At 36.8% G+C, this 8,903-nt stretch overlaps 1 pseudogene; it reads left to right on the forward strand.

Annotated features, from left to right (window-relative positions):
- The first annotated feature begins 1,251 nt into the window (after positions 1-1,251).
- On the forward strand, positions 1,252-8,618 carry LOC111813320 (annotated as a pseudogene).
- The last annotated feature ends 285 nt before the right edge of the window (positions 8,619-8,903 follow it).

The following is an 8,903-nucleotide window of genomic DNA, read 5'->3' on the forward strand; positions in this document are numbered from 1 at the left end:
TTTTTTTTTTTTTTTTACTTTGTTACATTAGTATTTTTTAATTGCAATAAAATACACATAAAATTTGCCATTTTAAAGTGTACACTTCAGTAATAGTATGTTTACAATGTTGTGCAACTATTACCACTATTTAGTTCCATAACATTTTCTCCACCTCAAAATGAAAATCCACACCCACTGAGCAGTCCCTCCCCATTCTTCCCTTCCTAGTCTCTAGTAACTGCTTATTGCCTTGAATGGAACCAGGCTTCTACCTGGTTTCTTGCACTTAGCACTTTCAAGGCTCACTCATGTTTGCATGTATTAGTACTTTATTTCTTATGGTTGCATAGTATGTGGATATACATCTTATCTATTCATCAGTTAATGGACATGTTTTTCACATTTGGTAGTAATTAATGGTGCTGCTACGAAACATTTGTCACATTTTTGAGTATTTTCAATTATTTGGGTTGTATATCCAAGATGGAATTTCTGGGTTACATAATACTTAATTTGTTGAGCTCAAATACTGGGAAGTACTACTGCAGAAACAGTTTGGACTCCAGTAATTTAATATTTAGTGTGATCTACATGCCCTTGCGACTGCTTGTAGGCACTTTAATCCACTGAGCTTTTTGGCCGGCCCCCCGTCAATGGCTTTTGGTAGGACTTTGATTAGTGTAATATATTTATGATGGAATGGATGATATCATACAAACATTAAGCTCATAGTATCAATGTGTCCAGCTCATATGCTAAAGTAGATAAAGTTCGAATATTTAAATTAAGTGAAATTTTTTGATTTTCTTTTGGTTTTCTAAATTACCTCATTCTTATTTTAGTTGGAGTTAATTGTAGCAAAGTAAAATTTATATTGACTTGTAAATGTCTTCTTAGAGATTCAAAACATTTTCTCTCCAATGGAAAGTTGTGTTTTTATGTGAATTCAGTTACACATGAGCATTTGTTTTCTGCTTACAGAGCTAAGTGCAGAGCATTCAATCATGAAAGAGGGAAAATTTCTGCTCTGGGAGAAATTACTATCTCATGGAGATGAGGCTTGTAAACAGGTCAATTATATCATATGAAACACTAATGAAAGCAGAATTTAAGTGTAACTGAGGACACAAAACTAAGGAGGCCAACAAGTGTGAGTCCAAAGGACGAGGAAGTGACTTCTTCAATTTCCAGTCTTAATCAGATTCTCTGCCTCCATCCTCCATGCCTTGGTCACATGCATATACTTTGAGATATGATTTCTGCTGAGCCATGCCTGCTCCTGCTCTGTGAACAAGAGTATCAAAGAATAGTTAAAAAATCCATTTGTAAACTCAGTACCCTGGGGGGTTAAATGTCATTCATCTGTTTGTGCTTCTGCTTCCTTAACTCTAGTATGGGAATGAGAAGATGGCTGCCAAGGCAGACTTGGACAAACGTGCTCTGTAAGAGAAAGTTCCAGAGATCGATGAGGCACTTCATAGCAAGCAACAGTCATATATTATTGCTGTAAAGAGAATTCCTTAAGGAAAGAAGAAAAGTTTTATTTTGAAAATATCTTTTATGCATACATTAATGCCTATTTCAGAGTCAAATAAGTATCTTGACATATACCTTTATATGCTCTATGGTTAATATTATCCTTTGTTATAATGAACTGATCAGGTCTGCAATATCCCAAATAAGTGGATGGTGAAGGTTAAATAAAAGAAACAAATGGTATAATTTCAGGGCTCCAGGAAGATCAAAAAAATCTCTCTCAGAATTCAAGATTCTCTGGGGATTAAGATCAAGATCTTCTCTGGGTGGTCCATAGTTATTTAGTTATAGGAACAAAGGAGACAGATACTCAAGAAGGGCAGGAATCGCTCAAGTACTTCTCCTAGTAAGTCATTATGTTAATTTAAGAGAGCTATGTTAAAATGAGAACGGTCTCCAGACAGTACTGAGAGGCCTAAGGCTTGTCTCTATCTAGTGTAGATTGTCTTTATCCAGGTGCCCTTGGCTGTGACCTTGTTGTACCTTTTGAGTCTTTATGGGTTCACCTGCCATTACAGGCCTCAGTAGGGACCAGTGACTCACAGAAGTTCACTTACTATGAATCTGCTGCCCATTCCTAGACAAGGGACATAGGTCTTGCACAGATTCCCAAGTAAACATGGAAAGTCAACTGGTTAATTTAAATCCTGGTCAGAGTTGTTCTGTAGTTATCTCTATCAATACACTATATCAAGATATTGTTGAAATATTTTAAACATATGAGTATATGTTTGTGTGTATTTGTGAACAGCTTACTGCAAACCATACTGGCATTTCTCATATTCAAAAACAAATTTAGGTGTGGTCAACAGGAGTCTGAAAAAACAACTTTAAAATTATATAATAGGATATGGGGGGGGCTGGTGAGATGGCTCAGTGGTCTAAAGCACCTACTTTGAACAAGCTTGGCAAAGCACGGGGACCACGGTTCAATCCCCCAGCACCACATGCCAGCCAGCCCCGCCCCCTGGTGGGCTGAACTGGCCACACACACACACACACACACACACACACACACACACAAATAAATAAATAAAATTAAAAAAAAAGGATATAGGAGAAAATAGTTAAAAGGATGACAGTCAATAAGACATACAATGTTGCTCCTAAGGCAAGATACTCTTCTGTGGAATGGTTCTTCCTCAGATAATGTAGCTGACAATAAATATGATGACAATTACATCTTTAGCTTAGAGTGTGACTGCTATTAAGCTCTGGGCTCAACTTGTTCATAGCTAAAGTACTAAATCCATGTAAACAGAATGTCATACAACTCTTTAGCCATTTTTTGCAATATTTCTCATATTACTATGTTCAGGCAAGACTAGAAGTGGCTTGGAGGTTAGGGCACAGTTTTCAGGATTTTAAGGCACTCAAGGTAGTAAAAGATAGTATGCATTCATTGTTTAGCAAGCTAGAATCTACTCATTATTATTTTCCTAGTAGTACTGTGAATCTGCAATTGTGAAAGTATCCTGCATGATTTCAATGAAACCTATTTGATTTCCAAATCTACTTGTGGTGTTAAGGACTTCACTTGAGCTATTTGTTGAAAACTGCAGTGAACAAAGTGATGGGTTTGAAGAGGTACAAATCATCCAATCAAGTAAGTGAATTTCAATTCCAGGATTTTTCCTTGAGATCAGAAGAGAAGGCTTTCTTCTGCCAGATTATGTGGAAAAGATGTAGTGTCCAGAATTGCCACTATTCCATAAATATGCGAGCTGAGAACAGCATGTGCTTTAGGAATGCAGTGGAGAGTGATGGGAGCTGCCATGCATACTGGTGTTTCAATAATTTTGTGTGAAATCATAGTTTATCTCACTGTATACTTCAATTTTCAATTAACAAAAATCTTTTATAGTTTAGAGTTTGACTAGGGCATTTTTCTACTTATAGAAAATGCAATACTGAAACATTTTTTGTCATTGTGGCCTTCAGTGCCTTCGTGCCCTCAGGTTGCTTTAATGAACCAGAGTTGAATAATATTTGGAAATAAATGGTCCTCTAGCCTGAGGCCATCTCCTGTCTTTGCCTGTACTGCATAAATATGCTAACATTTTCTCTCCATCCACATTTGCTAAGGTAAAATAATAAAAATCATGACAAGGAAATGATCCATACAATGGTTATTGATATTGAGTTTTAAGTCAAGTCAGATAGTGCTACACAATAGATGATTTTCATTTCCTCTCCAACTAGATGTGATTTTTTTTCTGTGAAGAAAGGTTATGTCTTTCAAACCTTTAAAATTCTCTATTTTTATTTATTTCTAGATTTTATGAACCTGTGGAAAATGTTCATAATTTTTCACTTAAATACTAGCTAGAATTTTGAGGGGATTATTTATTTATTTATTTATTTGTTTATTTATTTGGTACAGGATCTCACTATACAGCTTGGAGTAGTGGTGGTTCTTTTGCCTCAGCCTCCCAGCATTGGGATTACAGGCATGAGCCACCATGCCCAGTTTCTGCTTTTAATTTATTTTAATGGAACAATAATAATCACATATTTTGTATACACTGAAATGTTTTTATCTCTATACATATTGCAGAAATATTCAACAAACCTATTTGCCTTTCTGTGGTATTAAAAATCCATTCTTTTAGGAATTTGAAATACACAATGTGTTGTGATGCACCACAGTCACCACAAGGTGCAGGGGGCCTGTAGAGCCTTCTCCAGCCTCACTGCCAGGACCCTTCACACAGCATCACTCCACAGTCCATCTGTCATCCTCCAGCTCAGCCTCTGACAGTCTTTTTTATATTCTGCATATAAAATCAACTTTCAGATTCTACATAAAAGCAGGCCATACAATATTTGTCTTTCTGTGCCTGGGTTAATTAATTAATTTTATGGGGAACCAAACTATGGACCTTGTACTTGTCAGCAGGTGCTTATACTGTTGAGCTACCTCACCAGCCCTATTTAATTTAGCCTAAAGCCCTTAGTTTTATCTATGCTGTCACAAATGAGCTTAGTCTTGTCCTTTCTAAAAGCTGTATAGGCTTCCATTGTGCATACACTGCATACTTTTAAACTCTTCATGTGTTGATGGAATTTAGATTACTTCTGTGTTCTTAATTACTGTAAAGTACAAGGGATGGAGACATCTCTTTGATAAGCAGATTTCAATTTCTTTGGGTGTATATGACCAATACTAAGGTCACTGTGTATCAAATGTTAATTCAACTTTTACTTTTTAAAGGAAACTTCATGTTACTTTAATTATAGATAGTAAAATTAAGTAGAATTATTGCAGGTAGGCAGACACAGCTGAACCTTTGAGGGAGTCAATGCAGAAGATCATCAAAATTGTGGCTGGAGGTGTAGTTAAAGAAGATTAAAGTCACAATGGCCAGGGCCAGTGAGATAGCTCAGTGGACTAATGCACCTGCTTAGGCAAGCATAGGCAACTGTAGAGACCGCATCCGATCCCCAGCACCACATGCTGCACCAGCGCCACCCACATGGCGGGATGAGACAGCCAGAGTCCTGGTGTGGTGGCACATGCCTGTAATCTCAGCATTGGGGAGGCTGAAAGCAGGAGGATCACCATGAGTTTGAGCTGTGTAGTGAGACTCTGCAACAATCAAATACATTAAAAAAATTGCAATGGACAGATTTACATACTTCTCTAATGGATAAGTGGAAGTGTAACATTACTGGTATCACCCTTTTGAGATTTCCCATTATTGCGTTAAGGACAGGCCATCCTCTTCCTCCCACTAAAATTAAAACTAACACCACTAAGACTAAGATTTTACTAAGTCTAAAACTAAAGACAAGACTAAGATGACAGACTATTGGCCTAGGTTAATGTCATTCCATATGCCTTTGCTACCACTGGTTCGATATCAAATAAGTGACTATACTTGAAAACTTATTGGTTAATCATGATTTTATTCATTTATTTATTTATTTGGTACTGGGTCTTGCTATGCAGCTTGGACTCATAGTGATCCTCCTGTTTTAGCTTGCTCAGTGCTTGGATTAAAGGCATGCGCCACCATAAGCATTAGTCCCCCTGTGAGTAAAGTGCCTCAAGATCCATTCACCTTCCAAAAGGTACCACCTCTGGACATGGAACCTGTTGTGGGACATTTTAGATTTGAACAGTCATTCAGAATGCTTTAGTAAGTTTCTTATCCATAAATTTAATATGTACTACTACTCAATTATCTAACATGTCCTCTGTAAAAATTGAGTTGATATAACAAATCATTAATCAAAAACAGAAAAAAAGAATCTTACATCTTACTCAACTATACAAATTTTGATACAATAGCTAGAAACTCAAATAGCTCATTTGTAATTGACATCACAAATGCTGTCAGAAGCACAAATATGAAAAATTTTAAGGTTTCTTTACTTATACAGCATTATATATTTTACCATTCCAAATTACACGATATTGTTATGAGTAGATGAGATTCTGTTTGCTGCCATTATCAACACCATGAAACTGTATTATGTAGCTTTATTTATAACCAATAATTTTCAAGAGAATATTAGTTTAAACCTGTACAAATGTTAAATACATATAAAACACTTTATAATACATGGTTTAAAAACTCCTCCAAAACCAAGTAATTTTAGGGTACAGGGTTTCATCATGCTATTCCTGAGAATTTTTAAAGTGAGTGTTCCTCAGAAACAAAATGCTGAAATATATGTTCTAAAATGTATTGTTTAAATTCCATTAGAGATGTTAGGACATAGGTAAAATATGAACACATTTTTCACTCATCGATAGGCACAATGATGACAGCATCTGATTTTGGTGGTATATTAATAGTTTCATAAGATTTAACTGAACATGACAAATAATTTTCCAGAAAGAACCTAGAAATGGTTATAAGGATGCTTTTAAAAATTATTATGAGAATGACTATAAAAGACCTTTAATACATGAATAATTAGTATTTCAATTTCCTTCATAAAACATAGATTTTTGGATGTTAATATTTAATAAATGTTTTCAGCTCTGTCAATGAGCTTCTTGAAGATCTCTTTATTTGTAACTTTTGTTTTTCTGTTTGAAAGAAATTCACTGAAAGGTCAAAAGTGATCTCAGAAAGCTGGTAGTTCTTTTTCTCTTGAATTCTCTGAGATTTTTGTGATGTATATGTTGTTTGGAGGTCAGAATAAATATAATAAATATTTATTATAACATAGTATATATTAAGTATAGTATATATTATAATAGTATATTGTCACTATAAAAAGTTGGCCTTTTAATATACCTTTTTTTACTAGTTCTATAGACAAGAATTTGTGTTGTTTTCCTTCCTGATGGAGTGTGTGTGTGTGTGTGTGTATCCACACTGGGAGGATTTTACAAAGTAAGTGCTGATTCCTTCATAATTCACATTAAGTCCTAGGTTGGCAAATGCTGTTTGATGTGTGTCATATCACATTAAGTGCAGCAGTCCGACAATTACGCTTACATTCTTGAGAGAACTGACTCACGGGCTCCTACGCAGCAACAGTGTGCGCTTGTTTATCCTGTGTGCCAGTATCATTTCATGAATAAGCTCACTTCATAGTTCCTGATTTGTGAATGACTTTCAAGTTGCTGACATATTTCTCCTTGTACTTTTGTAGTCAAACATGAGTCAAAGCCAGAACAGCAGGAGAAGCCAAACCACTGAATGCTCTGTGGACAAGCTAAGCATCTAAACCAACCTAAATAAAAGAAAAGGAGTGAATCTTAGAGAATCCAGTGGTAGATTTCTGTTTAATTAGTATCAGAATAAAAAAGTCATGCTATGACTAAAGATGTAATATTGTGATTTTAAAAATATCTTTAAATAGTCATAGTTCAATGTTTCATTGAAGCCTTACAGAATTTCGTGTTAACCTCTCAAATAATTTGATTTTCTTGATTACTAGAGAGATTCCATTATAGCACAAAACAAGAATATTTACTTTAGCTTGATTTTGAGAATCAGTTCTTCTAACTATCTGTCCTCTCACCAAAACTGTTTTTGTCCATAGTGGAGACCAATTCCATGTTGAAGCCGTATAACCAGAAGAGTAAAATGAGGCTAGATAGAAAAATCAGAGTAGGAAACTGTATTCATCTTTCAACAGAAACATTGCTCCCGACAGCCCTTAATGAGCAAGAGCTCTTTGGACCCTAGTATTTAGTAAAGAAGTCTGAGCACCCCATTGAATTTAAAATAGCAGTGAGAAAAATGCATTGCAGGAAAGTAGGAAAAATAGTTTTACTTACTCACTTTATCTTTCTTGCAAGGTGGCAAGAAATGCCTCATTACAATTTCTTCCTCAGAGAAATATGGAAGCAAATCTGTACAGACAGGCAGGAGGCCAATATTGATCATGAACAGATTAGTGAACAGTAGGGAAAGCAGACAGGTAGCTCTTGATTCCAGGTCTGTGAGACCAGAGAAGGGCAGTGGGCCTTAAAACATCCCTATGCAAGAGAACATGAGGATTAAAGTGAATTTACTCAGAGAAAGGTTTGAGAACCCAGAGTCCTGATCCAACCTGATTGGTGAAGTCCTTTTCATCCTTTAGCCAGCTAAGAAATCTTGGCTACTTCTTGCTGTTGATAAAGGGACAGGCAAGGACAGAAGTTAGGGAACAGAAAAGAGTGAAATATACATGACACATGCAAAGAAGCACCATGATTGTCTAGGAAACAATGCCCAGAACAAAATGATGTCACAGGTGGCTTGGAAAATAAGTCAACAAGAACCTTGGAACCAGGCTTCGACTCTGGCAGTGGCTGCTCTATCTCAAAGATCACCTTATGTCTACGTTCAAGAACTGGCCTTTTATGGAGGGCTGCGCCTGCTCTCCGCAGCGGATGGCCAAGGCCGGCTTCACCCGCTGGCCCACTGAGAACATGATAATCCCACGGAAGACCATAGAAAGCATTCATCTGGCTGCAAGCTCCTTTCTGTCAAGAAGCAGTTTGAAGATTAACTCTCAGCCAATTTTTGAAACTGGACAAAGAAAGAGCCAAGAACAAAATCGCAAAGGAAACCAACAGCAAGCAGAAAGAATTTGAAGAAACTGCTTCAAAAGTCCGCTGTGCCGTGGAGCAGTTGGCCTCCATGGAGTGAGCCCCTTGTTGCAGTCACTGGTACTGGAGTGACATTTTGCGTCCAAGACGTGTTCCCCACAGTGTCCATTGTTTCTATCCCGTAGGAGAGGAGAACACAGAAGTTTTGAAATTGGATATGTAAGTTGATTTTCATTTTCCCTTGCAAGTGGCGCCAGCAGCTCTTCTGCTTGAGCGGCTGGTGCTGCTGTCATCATAGTGGCTGCACCTTTTTCTTTGGTAGTTTTTGCTTTGTTAAACCCAGGACTTACTAACAGATGAAAGTGGGTGAGGAGGAGGGCAGTGT

This window comes from Octodon degus, unplaced genomic scaffold (assembly GCF_000260255.1).
Source record: "Octodon degus isolate 3935 unplaced genomic scaffold, OctDeg1.0 scaffold00183, whole genome shotgun sequence".
NCBI classification, from domain to species: Eukaryota; Metazoa; Chordata; class Mammalia; order Rodentia; family Octodontidae; genus Octodon; species Octodon degus.